Source organism: Rhinolophus sinicus, linkage group LG05 (assembly GCF_036562045.2).
Source record: "Rhinolophus sinicus isolate RSC01 linkage group LG05, ASM3656204v1, whole genome shotgun sequence".
Classification (NCBI taxonomy): Eukaryota; Metazoa; Chordata; class Mammalia; order Chiroptera; family Rhinolophidae; genus Rhinolophus; species Rhinolophus sinicus.
In genome coordinates this window covers 171,394,142-171,413,950 of record NC_133755.1, presented here as the reverse complement: position 1 = coordinate 171,413,950, position 19,809 = coordinate 171,394,142, and the positions used below count along the sequence as shown (strand labels likewise).

The following is a 19,809-nucleotide window of genomic DNA, read 5'->3' as shown; positions in this document are numbered from 1 at the left end:
AAACTGAGAACTTTGAGCTCTAGCTGGGTGGAACCATTGATGTTGCCGAGGGTGACAGGTAAGGATATGCATAGCAGGTGGCATTTGAGCTGACACTTTAAAAAAAAAAGTAGGATTTCATTGAGCAGAGATGTGAAAGTGTCATTGGAAGAGGGTCCTAAATGTGGAAAGGAAGAGCAATGTGAAAGACTATGGACAGTGTGCTAGAAGGAGACGATTAATCTGGGAAAGAAGGAAAAGGTCAGGTGATGAAGGTCCTCTATCATTATAAGAAGTTTAGGCTTCTCCCCTGTACAACGAAACCTTGGCATCAAGGATTTAACATTCACAACATGACACATAATTCATAACATGTAATATTTTTAAAAGAAAGAACTCTGTTAGCATCTTTTGCATAGAGTTGTTGCAGAAATTAAATGAGATGATACATGTGAAAGGAACTCATTCATATTTTTGTTCACAAGCTGAATTTGGGGCATGGTGTGTTTGAGGTGGACACAAAGAAATTAAAATATTGTAGGCATATGCAAACATCTATTTGTGAAGTAAATACAAATTTAAAATGTGAACACTAAACATATTATCCTTGTTTTGTTTTTAATTAATATCCCTTAGAGTTCTTCATAAGCTGTTTTTAACAACTGCATAGTTTTTCACCAAACAAAATGCTGTGATTTCTTTAACCACTTTTTTGTTGATTGGCTTTTTGTTTGATTTCAAGTATTTTGCTGTTGTTACAAACAGCTCATGCAATTACTATCCTTATGTTTATGCCCTTGGACACATGTATAGATAGCTATAGAATAGATTCCTAGAAGTAGAATCACTATGGCAGATGATTTACGTATTGTTAATTTTGATAAATAGTTCAACTATTGTTTCCAAAGAGCTTGTACCAATAATCTGTTCACAGGAGAATATGTTGGTATAAGCTCCTTCATTGAGAGGTCTACTCTTGACCATTGGCCATATTTTTCTGTTGGGTATTAGTCCACATTGAGTCTTAAGAGCTCTTTATATATTATAGTAATTAGCCTTTTTCCCTACGTGCTTTCAATGTTTTTTATAATGGGCATTACATTTTTCTTTTGTTTTTGTTTCTGGTATTTCTTTTCTGCAAAACAGTTCATTATTACATAATCAAATTTATCAAACTTTTCATTTATGGCTTTAGAATATTATATCTTTCTTGTAAAGGTCATTCTCCACCTAATAACATATAAAAACTATCTTAAGTTTCCTTCTACTATACTTCCATGCCTTTATGTTTAAATCTTTGTTCTTCTGGGATTTATTTTTATAACAACTTTATTGAGATATAATTACACATCACATAATTTACCCATTTAAAGTATACAATTCAATGGGTTATAGTATATTCACAGAGTTGTACAACCATCATTTGGGATTTACTTTGGTGTAAGACGTGAACAAAGATTTAGCTTAGCATTTTTCCCAGGCAGCTAGTCAGTTTTCCTAACACCTTTATGCGACAAACCAACTTTTACACACTGACTTGAATGAAATATGCTAGGTACTTTTGGTAAGTTCATTTACTTCTTAGAACTGCCTTCTAAGTATTATTTGCCCATTTTCCAAATGACAGAATTAGGACTCAAAACTGCTACGTCAACCTACACCAAAAGAAAGAATTCCAACAATAAGATTTTCTTTGTCTTCCTTCCTTGCTTCACTTTAATGTATTCAAAAAGATTTATTGAGGCGTGCAGGACGTCTGGCTTGTGAGTATGAGACTCTGTAACCAGCCGGATGAAAGAGCAATTTAAAAATGGGTGACATTGAGAAAGGCAAGAAGATTTTGTGCAGAAGTATGCCCAGTGCCATACTATGGTAAAGGGAGGCAAGCACAAAACCGAGCCAAATCGCCACGGTCTGTTTGGGTGAAAGACAAATCAGTCCCCTGGATTTTCTTACACAGGTGCCAACAAGAACAAAGGCATCACCTGGGGAGAGGAGACACTGGTGAAGTATTTGGAGAATCCCAATAAGTACATCCCTGGAACAAAAATGATCTTCACTGGCATTAAGAAGACCAGAAAGGGCAGACTTGGCAGCATATTCCAAAAAGGCTACTAAGGAGTAATAATTGGCCACTGCCTTATTTATTACAAAACAGAAATGTCTCACGACATTTTTTTTTTATGTGTACCAGATTTGAATTGATCTCATAACCCAGAACTCAGATCATGAATGGCTGCTATTACATTTCTTTTGGGCAGTCCTGATTTAAATAAGATTGGCTTGTGGTTAAATGAATATGATCAGCTTCCTGAACTTTGATGGTAATTTCGGTTCAGCAAATGTTATCACTGTTTTCCCCCTTCCAAAGGTATGATTGGATGTGATTAGTCATGTTCAACAACTTTTCACAGAGATGGTGTCATCTCAAAACCTATAGGAGATTGTTTTTATATTTAGATTTACATAACTGGTTATATTAATATGTTAAATACTGAGGAAATCCCTTTATGGTGTTATAAAACAGCCAGACTCAATTGTGTTTCAAGTTGTATTCATTAGCCTGTTAAAAGGCAAGGGCTGAAGGTAAGGTGACAGTGTCTACTTGATCTTTTTGGTTCTACTATGCCAATTTAATTAAAATTCCCTGTATCTAAACTGTTGCCTTGTACTTAATGAAAGGTATTTTAGTTTGGTTTATGTATAATACAAATAAAAAATATTTGTATTATACCTCTCACATTTTATAGGTGATCTATAAGGTCAGATGCTTTTAAAATTCAGCATGAAAGACAGTAGCAAACTTTGCTTGTGAATTCTTTACTAAGTCAGACTAACTTATAAGTTAGGATTATCTTTCAAACAGCTATTCAAAAACACAACTGTAGAACTGTATACATACAATTGGTAACGGTGCTTTGGCCAACTCACTAGAAGGATTAAAGTAGAGAAGAGACCATCAGCATAAAATTGTAAATTATTTGATCATAAGGCTTAAGACAAATGACAAAATCACACACACACACACACACACACACACAATTTATGGAGGGCCCATTATGTACCAGGCTTTGTGCTAGACATTAGGGTAAAGAGAAGAAGGCCATGGTCCTTGTTCTAAAGAGATTCAGAACAAAGACAGACAAGGAGAAAGACAGGTGCAATACAAGGAGATACGTTCCCCAGAAAAAGCATAGAAAGTCTCTTACAGATAATGTCGGTCTCCCCAGATTTAACCCACATCAGTATTGAAGCAATTGTCTTAGTATTCGCAGAGAAAAGTAAATAAGTTTTTATATAAAGTGCTTAGAATGCTGTGTGGTGCACAGTAGCGCTATATTTGACTGTTAGCTACAGCTATATTGATAAACAGATAGATCCAGAGATGTCATGGGAGAGATCAGCCTTTTACCTGAAATATCCAGGAAACAACTGCCACAATATATTTTGCTTTGACGTGGAAATCTGGGTGCATGAAAGCTCTACATAGGCAGAAGAGAAGCTTTAAAAACTATATTACCCGAAAGGGATAATATTACCAAAGGGTGAGTTGACCTTAACAAGGAAGTGCATACTAGAATTGAATTTTTCTTGTCCTGTGGTTGAATTTTTTTTTAAGTAGCACATTTTCTTTCTCGTGAAAAAAACAAACAAAGATAGGGGGAATGTTTGGAGAATAAAGCTTTAAAAATAACAACTCATAGCCAAAATAGAGAAATGTTCCTTTCTCAGTATAAAGTCTCTGTTTACTTAACAGACTGCACACCAGCAGGGGAGGAAATCTCAGTGTGGGAGGGAGCCTGCGTTCACCTGCTGCGAGCAAAAGTTCAGTTCAGAAACTGAGAAAGTGGAGTCTTAACAGTTCTCCATTCTTCTGGTCCCTTTTCAACAGTCTCCCACATTTTCTCATGAGAAGCTTGTTCTTAACTCTTCCAGCAAGAGTGTATTCTTCTCAGCCTCTTCTCCCTGGGTATCCTGTTATTTCTCGCCAGCAATCATTACCTGTCAACAGTACAGTGCTTGCTCTTCAGTGCATACCAGGAGCCATAGACAGCGTCTGATTGCATCCCAACAAGTCTCAATTCAGTTCTAACTCTGTGTGTGTGTGTGTGTGCGCGCGCGTTCCTTTAGAGGACGTGGAGGGAGCATACATTAAGTACAAATATTTGAGATATTATAAGAAGACCCTGGGGCTTACTTCCACACAAACAAAAGTGCTTCCTGTTTGCCACTGTGAGTCTCAACTTTGAGGGTTCCTGGGGAATATTTACTCCACTGAAGCTACACTTTTCTAAGTAGTGCTGTAAAAGTCTAGAAGAACTTTATGCAGAGGTCTCCATAAGAATGAATTCTATCCTTTCAATGGGAAAATCTCACTTGGTCTAAACACTTCAGCCCACCCATCATTGGTGTAATAAATAAAAGCTATGTACTTTGATGTCCCTCATGATATTCTCTGTACACCACTAGAAGGTTGCCTGCGTGGAAATGACTGACTGATTACATGGTACCTGTGGGTCTCTTACTAGCACTGTCACAGGTGAAAAGGCTTGCTGTGTGAGCAAGTGAGCAGATGATTTGTCACCCTAAGATCAGATACAGATCTATGTGGACTTCGAAGGTTGGACTGACACTTGTCACCACCCCAACACAAAGGAACCCTTTACTGTCCACTGAGGTCCTTAAACCTTGGGGGTAGGGATTCATTTTCAAAGTCCTCACGAAATATTCTATACTAACTTTGAGGAGCCAATCAGACTAGAGCATTTCACTCGCTATCAGAGGGAACAGATGAATCAATAGCAGCAGAAGTGGGCTGATTACTAAGAACCCAGTGATGACATTACTACAATAAGACAAGATGAGCCTAAATCCCTGAGATGTTCCTGAGGCTGAGAAACACATGGGGTGTGGAAGGACAAAATTTATTTTTAACGGAAGAACAGCTTCACTCATAGATCAGGGGAAGTTTAGCAAGCAGACCAGTCCATGACTCCCACTGTGAGACGTGACAGCCTGCAGTGATGAGCTCCTCTGCTGATTATATCTGGTGTTCAGAGTGCCTCACAATCCCCTTGTGGGGAAACCTTGCTCTTCCTTACCCTCTTCAAATATAGTCCATTTGTACTTAAGTAATGAGGGAAGAAACAAAATTTGAAAGAGCACTTATCCATGACATATCCTAGAAGTTTCTCTTCTATAGAAATGAAAGCCTGTTTTTCAGAAGCCCCTAGGTACCAATTCCTCCACATGGGAAATAAAGAGCTCTAATGCAGGTGCACATATCAAAGCTGCCTTTGCATATCTTCAAAAATACCCTTACCAAATATAAAGTTACTCCATTGTCTCTCTTTGTATAAAAGGACATTCATATGTGGAAACAAAAAACCCAGGAGATCAACATAACACATTTAATTTAGCTGTTCTGAAAAAAAAGCACAATATAGTTTAAAAAAAAATAAATAAAAGCTTACACATTAAGATGCTGTTTAAACTCAATGTGGCAAGTTTTGTATCTAAACAGCTTTCGGGGACGTCATAAAAATGGTGGCATGAGGTGAGCCTCTTGAAATCTCCCCTGGAATTTACAACAAATTGAACAACTATAACTCCACAAAGGACTTCCTGCGCAGCAGACAGGCAAGACTAAGACCTCTTAGTGCACTTATGAAATCATCTAAAAGTGTGCAAATAGCACGAGCAGGGGAGGAGAGAAGGGTGGAGTGCGGAGATGGACCTGCGCGGGCACAGGACGCAGACCTAGCTCAGTGCTCTGAGCTCGCTGCATCCTGGAACTACCGCAGCTGTGGGAGAGGAAAGAACTCGGACTGCTAGGGCTCCACTTATGGCCCACAGAGCTGAGAGGATAGCATATAACACGGGTGAACCCAACACTCATAGAAGAGACCTCGGAGCAAAGACTGAAGGAAGAAGGCTGAAAATGGCAGTTTAAGCCCTCACTGCCGCAGAGAGTGGAAGCCTTAGGCAATGAGACTAGCTACCCCCTCCTTACCCTCCCAGAGCTTGCCCCATCCCCATATGCCCAGTGCTAGAAGCGGAACAGTAACAGTGTCATATCAAAAGAACAGAACATTTGCAGTTCTGAGAACTGTGGTCCGCAGACATGGACTCGCAGCCCAACTAGTTCTGGCAAAGGGGAGGGAGCCATGGAAGCAGGACTGGCTGGGGTGGGCCACCGCTCTGGGCCACCTGTCACAACCCACCCCGTCCCTGTCCCCACCTCTCTGGGTGGATCCCTGCAGGAGAAAACAGAGCTGCTGAAACACACTGGCTCTGAATCTGCTGCAGGAAGAGCTTTGGAACTTCAGAAGCTCTCCACATACCCCCTCGGAAGCAGCGCCCTATGATCCAGGTGAACTGTTCACAGAGGAGAAGCCCGCCTTCCAGGGAATCCCCCCATTTTGTGAGAAGCTGGAATAGTGCAGAGAAAACATAACACTATAGTGTGACAGAAAAAAGCGCTGTAGTCAGAGAGAAAATAAAACATTCTACCAGCACCTACTGGAAAACAAAAGAAAGACCTCTTTCTATCAATCTGTTGCAGAATCCACTGCTATAGATATCTAGGAAGAAAAACAATAAATCATTAATTGCCATGAATAACCAAGGTAACAAGACAGCTCAGGAAGAAAATGAAACGATTCCAGAAAATGAACTTAAAGACATGGAAATAGGTGACTTAAATGACAGAGAATTGAAGACCGCAATTCTTAAAAAACTCAATGAGATGCAAGAAAACACAGACTGGCAGTTTAATGAACTCAGAAACACAATCAAAGAACAAAATGAACATTTTACCAAAGAGCTTGAAATTTTAAAAAACGAACCAAATAGAATTTCTGGAGATTAAGAACACAATAAAAGAAATGAAGAATGAAATAGCCAGCTTAGGTAGTAGAGTTGACCAGATGGAGGAAAGAATCAGTGACATCGAAGATAGAAATCTGGAAATGCCACGAATGGAAGAAGAAAGGGACTTGAGACTAAAGGAAATGAAAGAACTTTACAAGAACTTTCTGACTCCATCAGAAAGCAATATAAGAATAATGGGCATACCAGAAGGAGAAGACAGGGAGAAAGGAACAGCAAGTATATTCAAACAAATAGTCAATGAGAACTTCCCAAACTTGTGGAAAGAACTGGATCCTCGAATCCAAGAAGCAAATAGAACACCTACTTACTTCAACCCCAATGCACATTATATTGAAGCTGTCAAAAATTAATGACAAAGAAAGAATCCTCAAGGCAGCCAGGGAAAAGAAGATGGTAGCCTACAAAGGAAAGCCTATTAGATTATCATCAGATTTTTCAGCAGAAACTCTACAAGCCAGGAGGGAATGGAATCACATATTCAAAATATTAAAAGAGAGAAATTATGAGCCAAGAATAATATATCCAACAAAGATATCCTTTAGCTATGAAGGAGGAATAAAGGCCTTTCCAGACATATAGAAGCTGAGGGAATTTTCTAACACATGACCTACACTGTAAGAAATACTGAAGGAGGCTATTTGACCAACATAAATAGGGATAATTTGTGGAAACCAAAACATAAAAGGGAGGAGAGTAAGGCCTGAACCAGAATACGGGAATGGAGAAAGTAAGCATGCTGAAAAAAATGAAATATTCTAAATATGAAACTTTCTTTTACATAAACTTAATGGTAACCACTCAAAAAATAAAATAAATCCAGAACTGAAATATAAAACATAGTAAAAGAAGAAACAGAGGGAAACATCATAGAATACCACCACACAGAAATAATAGACAAAAACAAAAAGTCAAAAAAACAATGGAGACATAGCCTTACCAGAAAACTAAAGATAGAATGACAGGAAATCTTCACATATCAATAATCAGCCTAAATATAAATGGGCTGAACTGACCAATGAAAAGGCACAGAGTAGCAGAGTGGATCAAAAAACTAAACCCAACCACATGCTGTCTCCAAGAAACACATCTCAGCTACAAGGACCAACATAGACTCAAAGTGAAAGGATGGAAATTGACACTCCAAGCAAATGGTATCCAGAGAAAATCAGGTGTAGCAATATTGATATCAGATGAAACAGACTTCAGGATGAAAAAGGTAACAAGAGACAAAGATGGACATTTCATAATGATAAAGGAGACTATACAACAAGAAGACATAGCAGTCATCAATATTTATGCCCCCAATCAGGGAGCACTGAAATATACCAAGTAACTACTAACAGAACTAAAGGGAGAAGTTGACCAAAATACAATTATAGGAGGGAACCTAAATACATCATTAACAGCTATGGATAGATCATCCAAACAGAAAATAAATAACGAAATAGCAGCCCTAAATGACACATTAGATGAAATGGACATAATTGACATGTATAGAGCACTTCATCCTAGAATGTCAGACTATACATTTTTTTCTAGTGCACATGGAACATTCTCAAGGATAGACGATATATCAGGACATAAAACTAGCCTCAGCAAATTTAAGAAGATCAAAATCATACCAAGCATATTCTCTGATTACAAGGCTTTGAAACTGGATTATCAACTGCAAAAAGAAAGCAGGAAAATTCACAAATATGTGGAGATTAAACAATATACTTTTAAAGAACGACTGGGTCAAAGAAGAAATAAGGGGAGAGATCAAAAGATACACAGAAACAAATGAAAATGAAAAATACATCCTACCAAAATTTTTGGAATGCAGTGAAAGCAGTTTTAAGAGGGAAATTTATATTATTACAGGCATATCTCAAGAAACATAGTGTTGGAAGTCCTTGCCAGAGCAATCAGGCAAGAGCAAGAAATAAAAGGCATCTAAATTGGGAATGAAGACGTTAAATCGTCACTCTTTGCAGATAACATGATGTCATATGTAGAAAACCCTAAAGACTCCACCAAAAAGGTATTAGAAACAATCAACGAATACAGTAAAATTGCAGGCTACAAAATCAACGTACAAAAGTCCATTGCATTCCTGTATACTAATAATGAAATCTCAGAAAAAGAAAAAATAAATTCCTTTTGCAATTGCAACAAAAAGAATAAAATACCTAGGAATAAACTTAACCAAAGATGTGAAAGACCTATATGCTGAAAACTATAAGACATTTTAAAAAGAAATTTAAGAAGACACAAAGAAATGGAAAGACATTCTGTGCTCATGGATTGGAAGAATAAACATAGTTAAAATCACCGTATTACCCAAAGCAATATATAGATTTAATGCAATCCTTATCAAAATACCAATGGCATTTTTTTTAAAGAAATAGAACAAAAAATCATTAGATTTGTATGGAACCACGAAACACCCCAAATAGCCAAAACAATCTTAAGAAAAAAGAACAATGCTGGAGGTATCACACTCTCTGACTTTAGCTTGTACTAAAGGGTAACAATAATCAAAACAACATTGTATTGGCAGAAAACCAGACACACAGACCAATGGAATATAATTGAGAACCCAGAAATAAACTCACATAAATATGGACAGATAATTTTTGACAAAGCAGTGTTGTCATGCAGCAGCCTACCCATCTGTCCCTTCATACCTGCCCCTAAAGAAAGGAGAGTCTATGAGACTAATCCTTTCAGGGGCTTTGCTTCTCCTTTGTGCTTACACTTTATGTCTCCCTGTTTGGCCCCAGGGGATGGCTGGTCAGCCAATGATGGGTAAGATTCCCCACGGGGAGGGGGGGGAACAACTCAAGCCAGACACAGTCGAGAGGGGACCAACAGGAGAACCCACGGGGTTGACAGAGGTGGGCATAGACCCCCACCTTCCCTCTGTTGAGGAGATCTTCTGCCTTTGTGGCTGCATTCCTTCCCACAACCTGCTTGGGAAGAGATTCCCAATAACATCAGTTCTCCATTTATCCAATTCAATAAGTTTCAGCATAAAAGTTTTGCCTCTTGGGGAGGTACATCCTGAAATTGATGGTTCAGCTGTTTGCATGCAAGGGTAATTAGTTCAAATCAGTTTCTTAGTATAATGTGTGAAATTCACAGACCTTGGAGAAAACAATGTTGCTTTTTTGTGTGTGCATCAATAAAAGCCACAGGGCAACCCGGCCTGATTGGGGCTCTCAGTCCTTTGAGGCTGGGAGACCCTTGGCCCATTTCATAACTTTCTTGATTTCTGTTTCTTACTTTCTTAACCCTTCGCCACCCTTTCTTGTTCACTCATGGCCTGTGTTGCACTGGACGGGACAAAGAAGCAAAAAACATACACTGGAGAAAAGACAGTCTCTTCAATAAATGGTGCTGGGAGAATTGCAAAGCCACGTGCAAAAGAATAAGATTGGGCCGCTATTGGTCACCATGTACCAAAATTAATTAAAAATGGATCAAAGACCTAAGCATAAGACCTGAAACAATAAACTGCATAGAAGAAAACACAGGTACTAAACTTATGACCTTGGGTTCAAAGAGCATTTTATGAATTTGACTCCAAAGGCAAGGGAAGTAAAAGCTAAAATAACTGAATGGGACTACATCAAACTTAAAAGCTTCCGCACAGCAAAAGAAACCATCGACAAAATAAAGAGGCAACCAACTGAATGGGAGAAGATTTTTGCAAACAGCATCTCCAAGAAGGGGCTAATATCCAAAATATACAAGGAACTCATACAACTCCACAACAAAAAACAAACAACCTAATTGAAAAATGGGCAGATGACCTGAAGAAATATTTCTCCAAAGAGGACATACAAATGGCAAATAGACATATGAAAAAAATGCTCAACATCACTAATCATCAGAGAAATGCAAATAAAAACCACCACAATGAGCTATCACCTCACCCCAGTTAGAATGGCCATCATCAACAAGACAAAGAGTAACAAGTGTTGGAGAGGCTGTGGAGAAAAAGGAACCCTCATACACTGTTGGTGGGAATGCAGACTGGTGCAGCCGTTATGGAAGGCAGTGTGGAGGTTCCTCAAAGAATTACGAATAGAATTGCCGTATGACCCAGCAATCCCTCTCCTGGGTATCTACCCAAAAAATCTGAAACCATTTATCCATAAAGACACGTGTGCTCCAATGTTCATTGCAGCTTTGTTTACGGTGGCCAAGACATGGAAAAAACCAAAGTGTCCTTTGATAGACGAACGCATACAGAAGTTGTGGTATGTATACACAATGGAATACTATTCGGTGGTAAGAAAAGATGAAATAATAGTACCATTTGTAACAACATGGATGGATCTTGAGATTACAATGCTAAGCGAAACAAGTCAGACAGAAAAAGTAGAGAACACATGATTTCACTGATATGTGGTACATAAAACTGAAAACAACAAAAAAAACAAGACAAACAAATGAAGGAACAAAAACTCATAGGCACAGACAATAGTTTAGGGGTTACCAGAGAGTAAGTAGGGAGAGATGCTCTAGAAGAGGGTAAAAGGGGTCTAATATATGGTGGTGAACACACAATGTAAGATATTGATAATGTAATACAGAATTGTATACCTGAAATCTATGTAACTTTACTAACAATTGTCACCCCAATAAACTTTAATTAAAAAAGAAGAGCTTCGGTATCTTTGATGCTACAAAATCTCTCAGCATATGCTCTGAAATACTGTGAGTCCATAACTATTTGATATGATCAAGAGGATGACAGATAACAACATTCTGACACGCGGAACAAAAGGCTGACGATGGCAAATTGTAAGCAATATATCTTGAAAGATACAAAATCAGAATGGCTGTATCTCAAAGCTGATTACTTGAGATGAAAGCGGTTTAGACTCTGGCACCCATCTGCCTGGGTTCAAATCTCGATGCCTCTATTTACCAGTTATATGACCTTGAACCAATTACTTAACTCTGTGTGCCTGAATGAGCATATAGACAGAATCACCCACGTTTGATTGTAAGTTGAATAAGAAATAACTAAGCCATTGGGATATGGTGGTGGTTTGATCCAGCAGTTAGCCTATATGGATCAGTAAAGAAATTGGTACTAGAGGTGGGGTACTGCCATAAAAAAAGTTTACTCCCATAAAGCCAAATAGTAAGAAACAAACATAGCATGCTAGAGCACCCTGTTACAACATTGCAAAGTATCTGGTAAAACTGTGGTCTGAATTAACTTGGAAGGCAGACCATGTACATATGAAAATGGACAGAAAGAGAGTGATGGGGTCAGTGCCCGCTATGGCTGCCGTTAGTTAGGTAAGACAAGAAAGAGGTGAGCTTGGGCAAGAACTGAATGGTTCTCAAGCAGAAACGGAAAGGAATGAGAAATCCCAAAAATAAACAGTTTTACAAGTTTGGAAAAGCCAGCTGCTTCTAGCCATGAAATATTGAGATGAAATCAAAAAGGGTTCTGAGTATGAAAAGTCCAGTAAGACTTCTCCATTTACAAAGTAACTCAGTGTTCAGAGCAACTCAGGTGGCAAAGGGTGACACCAATAGGATATTACATCCCCATCTAAGTTTATAGTTTCAAATAGCCTCAAGACAGTCACCAATAAATCATAAGGGAGAGGCCGAACAAAGAAGCAAATCACATCAGACTTGAGGATCATGTCTAGAAAAGAACTTTGGGTGTGGTTACAAGCAGATGGAACTGACAAGAGCAAATCAGACAGAAGCATGCTATTTTTTTTATTTATTTATTTATTTATTTTTTTCAGATAACTGTACTGCCAAAGAAATCACAAGCCTGAACTAAAACACAAACGCCAATGAGTGTTCCAGCCTCCAACCCTAAAATTTTAGCTGCTCAGCCCAATGAAAGTTCATTTCTACTCAGGTCAACATCCAGTGTAGGCCTCTTCCTCGATAACTGATTTTCCCCTTCAGAGACCCAGGATCCTTCTGAGTTCTGGACCTGCTGGGTAGAGGTCCGTGAAGCACTCTTCACGCAGACAGTAGGTGGGAAGAGGGCTGGGGCAGGCCCAGCATGGGCACTGCAGGAAGGGCTATGAGCACTGCATAGCTCACCAAAAGAACAAGTGTCTCACTGCTCACTTCAGATGTGGCCAAGGAGGAAAATGGAAAGAAAGAACCTCCTGGAAGGTGAAGCCAAAGTTCGTGGAGAAAAGCAGCAAGTTTCTTTATTTCCCAGAGGGTAGATTTAGGGACTAACTGAAGAATGTCCAGGCCCCTGACAGTAGAACCATCCTCTTTCTGTGCAGTAAGATTTCATAAGTGCTATGAAGAAGTAAAGCAACTATTCCCTCTTCCTTTTTATTGCAGGCATCTGCCCTAAATCTAACAGTGGATATTAGGTGTATCTGTGAGTGGAGGCTGCCAAACAACCCGTGCTTGATGGAGTGGACTGCACTTCACTGAGAAATCTCTGAGCCGACGGACTGGGACTTGGGTGCAGCAAATGGACACAAGTTTGGATTGATTCTGTTGTGGGGGGAACAGTTGTGTTCTATGTATTAAAGGGATGGATATTTGATAACCAGCAGTGAAGGCTGTGACAAAAACTGCTGTATTCACCAAATCACATTTCCTTTTCCTCCTGAGTTTCCACCTACAGTTTCCAACAACGCTTCCCAGACTTCCTTGCATTTTAAAGTGAACATGTGTCTGGATTCTGCTGAATAGAAAGTGAATGGAAGAGATTTAACATCACTCCTTTGATGAAATAGTTAAGAAACAGATATGCCTTCCCCAGTCCTTTTCCCCATCTCCTGCCTGAATTAGGAGCACTTTCAGGATCTAGTAGAGGGCAGAGCCATAGGTTAGAAGGATCCTAGATCTCTGAAGGGGAGGGTCACCTACCAAGAAAGGTGCTTATATTGGGCAATGACCTGAGTAAAACATAAACTGTCCTTGTGCTGAGCAGCTGAAATTTTAAGGATATCTGTAACAACCATTAGCTTGTACTTCACGACACAGAATACGTGAATGGGTCTGATTCCTCCCTGCCCCAACTCACTCTCAACACGGTGACACATAAATACACTTAGGATGCAAAGATACTCTTATCATGGCTACTGGCTGATCAAAGGGATATAGGGACTGTATTCTATGATACCTTGCTTTATAGATTCACATCATCTCTATCTGGCATGGTTAGGAAAGATGTCAACATGTATGTAGCATTTGCTATAGGATAGATTGAGTAGTAGGAAGAGAAAATTCCAAGCAGATTAAATGGCATCAGTAAAAGTCAAGAGGTGGGAGAAGATAAGGCATAATCAGGAAGTGGTAAATAATCCATCTGGTAGTTTGGTATTTGTAAGGAGAGAAACTTGGAAAGAGGTGGTAGTCAGTGTGCAGAGTAGTTAGTAAAAGGCTTAAGAGATGACACAGGAGATAATATATAAGGAAAGACCATTGAAAGCTCATCAGTGGGTGACATGATCACGGAAATGCTCTGGTATGATTAATTTAGCATCAGTGTACAGAAGAGAGTGAGGGAGAGAGGAGAAGAGTCTGGGAAGAGACTGCAGGCATGAGGAAGAAAGAAAAGGCACAAAACAGTGACCAAGGTTATAAAAATAAATAAGGGATATTTTGGAAATTCTTTGTGACAAAAGAATCAATTTTGGTGAATGACACAGAGTCGTGGGCAAAGAAAGAAAGAAATCAAGGAAGCGAAGCATGAATTTGTGGGCCACATCAAAATCCTATCCTAGCTTTTCCTAGTGGTGTTGAGCAGCCTGAGGATTGAAGGAAAGAAAGTAGACAGTAGATGTGGCCCAAGGTAGAAGACTGACTCTTTATGCCTGGAGAAAAGTTGAAGGAAGAGAGATTCTAGAAGGAATTTTTGCAGTGACAGCTTATGGGGTTTACGATGGACCAGGAGGAAAATGAAATCAGAATATTGTAATCACAGAATTGGAGGCATTAAGTATCAAAGATTAAAGAACAGATCACGTAGGAATAAGGGGTAAGGGAAGTGGAAGCTACAGAGAATGTTTCCTGGAGAGGGAGCTTCCAGTTTAACATACTGCTGGTGGAAGGGTTCCCAGGGGATGGTGTCCACTAGAAAAGACACCAAATAACTGACATGTAGAACCTTAAGAACATTGAGACCATGGTTCCTATATTATAACAAACCACAATATTAAAGTCGCGGATTAAGAATTGACAATAGGTCTGGCTGTTTTGAAAAATTACCCAGGGCTCATTTGTTTTTGATTCTTTAACGACCTCCCACGTTTCAGGTCTTTTCCTCTGAAGAGTATTCCAAACAAATGCCATGATCTGGCTACAAGAATGGGCTCAACGAACTCACTAGAAGGAAAGCGTGTCTCTCTCATGCCCAACCTTTTTTCGGCACACCTGTCACATGTAAACCTCATGGTGTGGGGTTAAATTAGTGCTTTATATGTTAGTGTGCTTTAACTATCACAGGCTATATGTCAAGGTGAACAAGATAAAAATATATGAAAATAACTAGCAAAATGTCATTCCTCTTAGAAAAGGTCGTGTTTAGGTAAAGAATTCCAGGGAAAATGGAATAAAATAAAAACCAATAGGAGAAATTTTAAGAACATGATCAGATCACCTTCTTAGAGTTAATATGACAAATGGGAGGTAAAAACGATGCTGTATGATTCATTTAGAAGGATTGGACTTCAAGTGGAAATGACTTTTGGTCCATTACCTTGAGAAGAGTTGCTATGAGACTGAAAGCCAGGGCTATCTTCACTGAGAGTCTGAGGAAGGAATAAATGCATGGAGCAATTTAGCAGCATTTTAGAAATGTAAAATTCTCAGAAGGCGCATTCCAAGTCAAGCAGACCTTGCTTAAAAAGTTGGGAAGTGTGACTGTAAGAAGAAAGTTTACAGCTCTCCGCATTTTGAAGCTTAAATCCATATTTAGTTTTGTTGTTGTTTGTCATTTGCAACATAAGAGACTCTACCAAGAGAAGCCAATCAACATCAGTAGCCAGTAAATTGACTTCCAATGAAATGAGAAAAAAAGCTAAAAAGATTCTTTCATATAGGAAGTCCATGCTCATTGAAATCAAAGAAAGGAGTGAACATTTCCCTCAGACAGTATTCTTGGGATCTTTTCAGCTCCAGGAAAAAGGCATTCTTCTTCAGAGACTTGCCTTGCTAAAGTACTAACTCACTGATTACTAAAGTGTGGAAGTGGCTGCATAATATAGGTTACTAGCCATCCACACATATCTAACTCCATACCCAAACCCTTCCAGAATGAAGGCCCTACCCATGCCCCCCAATCATGCCCCAACACAGAGCCAAGAGAACTCTCATTTCTTCCTTCTCTCTCTTTAATGCAGTCTCCCAGGGTGGACTTCAGCTTTGCAAGAGTCATTTAAGCCTAACTCTAATCCTAGTAACAGAGTATGGACAATTGATACACCTATTACTCACCCAGAAGGAGTCAGAACCTCTTTGTTCATTCCAGTACAAGTGGTTGTCATAAAAATTACACGGAAATGTTAGATTGACCGACATGAAAAATGTGTCTGGATATTCTCATCAAACACTTAGTCATCTCATGTTCAATTATCTTATTAAGCTGTCTGTCATGCAGGAGTAAGACTCTAGGGAACTCTGCTATTTACTTTTCTCACATCAGGTGGCTGAGAGTCAAAAGAGTTTCTAAGCCAACAGATATTTTATAATAAATAGAACAAGCCTCCACATGCACTCTTTGCCTATACTTTTGGGTGCTAAAGTGGCAAAAAAGGAGGTTAGAGTTGGTTATTACAGACACTTCTGTCAGAATGTGTAAAACACACTTCTGGATTTGAATGGTTTGCCAAAGGGAAATGGAATTCGGCACTTCTACAGAAAATGATCCACTCGAGGTTGCTTGTACTGTGTAGGTAGTTTAAGAGGTAAAGTAAGTCCCTAGAAGAAAATTCTCTAATGGTTGTGTCTACTCAAATATCTAGCTGAAAAGAGATTCAATCTGTCTTTTAAGATACCCACATCAAGTGAGTAAGATGTAAGGAAGAATGCCTCAGTTACTCACTTTTCATTTGGATATATTGGAATTATACAGACAAAGGAATTTGGTTTTTCTCCACTCTAGTTAGATGACAAGATTCTGTTAACTGGGATGAAGGCAAATGAATGAACAAAGAGAGTGCTACATTGGTATGGGAGAGCAGGGTTTCTACTTTTGATAAACCAATTATGGTTTACCCATAAAGAAGCTGATCAACATTTCATTTCTTCATTAACTCAATTTTAGTTGTGCACTAATCTCTAGTCCATTATACATGCCAGACTCTGTGCTAAACACGAAGAACTCAAAGATCAATTGTATTCATTCATGCCATGATTCATTCAGTAAATATTTATTGAGTCAGAATCTACCGTATTCTAGGCACTGAGTTAAGTGTTAAGGGCATAACAATAAGCAAAACATTGCCCTCTTGCAGTATACAGTTTAGTAAGGTAGATAGACATTAAAAACACATACACACATGTGTGCACGTGCGCACACACACCAATAAAATAAAATGAAACTAGTAGTTGTGATAAATGCCAAGAGGGAAGAGTGCAGGGTCTTATACGAGAGTACAACAAAATAGGTGCTATTTTGGACATGAAGAAGGTGAGTGTCAGACAAGGCTTCTTTGAGGAGGAAACATTTAATCTGAAACCTAAAGAACTAGGAATTCACCAGGAAAAGAATTGGGAAGAGTGAACCAAGGAGAGAGATATGTGTAGGTTTCGGAAGCAAGGAAATGTTTGATGAGTTTGAGAAATTAAAAGTAGGTCAACATCCTGGATCTCTGGCAATCAGTGACCCCAGGCACAAGTGGTCCTGGATGAGACTGAAGAGGCAACAGCAGAAACAGGGTCCTCAGGCTTTGGACTTCATCCCAAAACAAGAAAGGCCATTCCCTGCAGTTTTAAGATAATTCCTAGGAAAAGTTAAGGAAAGAGTGACAAAGATTGGTGATTTTCAAAGGTCAGACTCACAGGGGACTATTTCAAGTCTCTATGGCAGGAAGAAAATAAAATTCGTATTTCTTAATCTGGCCATTTCAACTGCAAAAGTTCTTATACACACAAAACCAGAACAACAAAATGCACCACAAAATTTGGTTTTATGGTACAAACCCAAAATGTACCATAATCAATGATGGCATTAAAGTGCCTGAAGAAAAAACAATGCCTTTCTTTCCCTCTTCCTTTTACATGAAATCTTAATCCATTCACTATCCCTGAAAGTAAGTGACATATATCCAATACAGAGTGTTGGAATTCCAATAACTAAACTAATGACCTAGGAATTCTCAGGGATTCTAGAGTCACTCGTTCAATTGGGATTTATCAAGCTCTTATTAGATCCCAAGCGTTTTGCAAGTTAGTCATGGTCCTTACTTTCCTGGAGCTTCCATTTAAGTGATAGAGGTAAATAACAGACAAGTGATACATAATAAACAAGATGATCTCCATTTGTGATAAGGGCTTTTAGGAAACAGAACAGGGAGCGGGAGGTAAGTTGATAGAAGACCAGCGTTAGTGAGCTTGGCCTTGAGGAGGTGACATTTGAACTGAGGTCTGAGTGACCAGATGTGTTGAGGTTATCCAGACTCCATTTTTAGAAGAGACATTTCTCAGTGTTTTTCATTAGGATAAGAAAGAGAATGAGGTAGCTATTTTAATGGTTGGTTTTAAGGCTAGGAAAAAAGAGTTCTGGCTTTGAAATCCAATAAGGAAGACCAACAAATGCAAAGCATTGTGCCAAACCATTCAAGAAACTTTGAGTTAAAAATTAGAAATGATCTAAACACTGCCTTCCTCTTAGTGTCTCCAGGCTTTTCCTGCTGAAGTGGGAACTACAACCATTAGGAGAATGATGGCTTTCCTTGGAAGTCAGTTCACAAACTAGGCCTGAGAACAATCAACAGAAGATGGCAGGACATCTTATCTCACGTTTGAAACAATCCTGTTTTATTGAATACAGGTTTCTTTAATGTTTACAACTCTTCTGGAGTTCTTTGATTTCCTTCCTTCTTTTTGTCTTTTCTTTTATTGTGGACAACCTTTGCCTTGAGTTCACCAAATAATTTCTACTTTCTAACTTCATTTCATGCTTCTTAACCTAAGTTTTAGTCCAATAAAAATACGGGTATAAAAGAAACATTTATTTGAAGATGGGCAAGTGATACTGAGAGCTGTTTCCAAGTGGTGGGGGGAGTAGATATATATCTGCTGAGTTATTCGCAGTTGTTATTGCAGCTCTTGCATTTAGGTGGTGACAGAGAAGTATATTTTTAAAGATTTCTTTTGATGATGCTAAAATCTGAAAAGTGCAGTCATCTTGTATTGTGCAGCCATAGGTAGCATTATGTTATAGTAAAGGGCACTGTGCCAGAAGGAGCAGACTTGTGTTCTTGGCCCCACTCTATCAGCAAACAGCTGTGCAACCTTGGGCAAATCACTTAACCTTTCTGGAAGTCCATGTTCTCATCTGTAGACAAGGAGGCTGAACCAAATCAATGGTATTTTTTAACAATGATAGTCCTATGAAATAAAATAGTATGAGACACTCCAGTTATAAGACAGAAAGAACTGCATCTGCTTTGTTCTGAGGGGTCCCAGACACCCACACCTTCTTCCTACCTTCACGGCCACCCCTTAGTCACCTCGTTGGAAAGATCCACAGAAGACAATTTGAAAAGCACGGCCATAGGTTTCAAATGCGATTTCAGCTCTAAAATAATGATCCAGTGACTTTATAAGTGCAAATAGGCTATGTCTCCAAAATAACATACTTCATAGAATCAACATTTTGTAGACTTACTAACATCTGTAAGAAGGTAAAAGTGTTCATTCACTTTCTTTAACTACCAAGCTCTACTTTTTGTGAACAAACTTCTTAAAATATGGTTATTCTTTTCTTAG

At 38.9% G+C, this 19,809-nt stretch overlaps 1 protein-coding gene and 1 pseudogene across 5 annotated transcripts in view; one reads left to right on the top strand and one right to left on the bottom strand.

Annotated features, from left to right (window-relative positions):
* ESR1 (estrogen receptor 1) overlaps window positions 1-19,809 on the bottom strand; it is a 358,968-nt gene that overhangs the window by 31,440 nt on the left and 307,719 nt on the right. The window lies entirely within an intron of this gene.
* Window positions 1,790-2,104, top strand: LOC109449309 (cytochrome c; annotated as a pseudogene).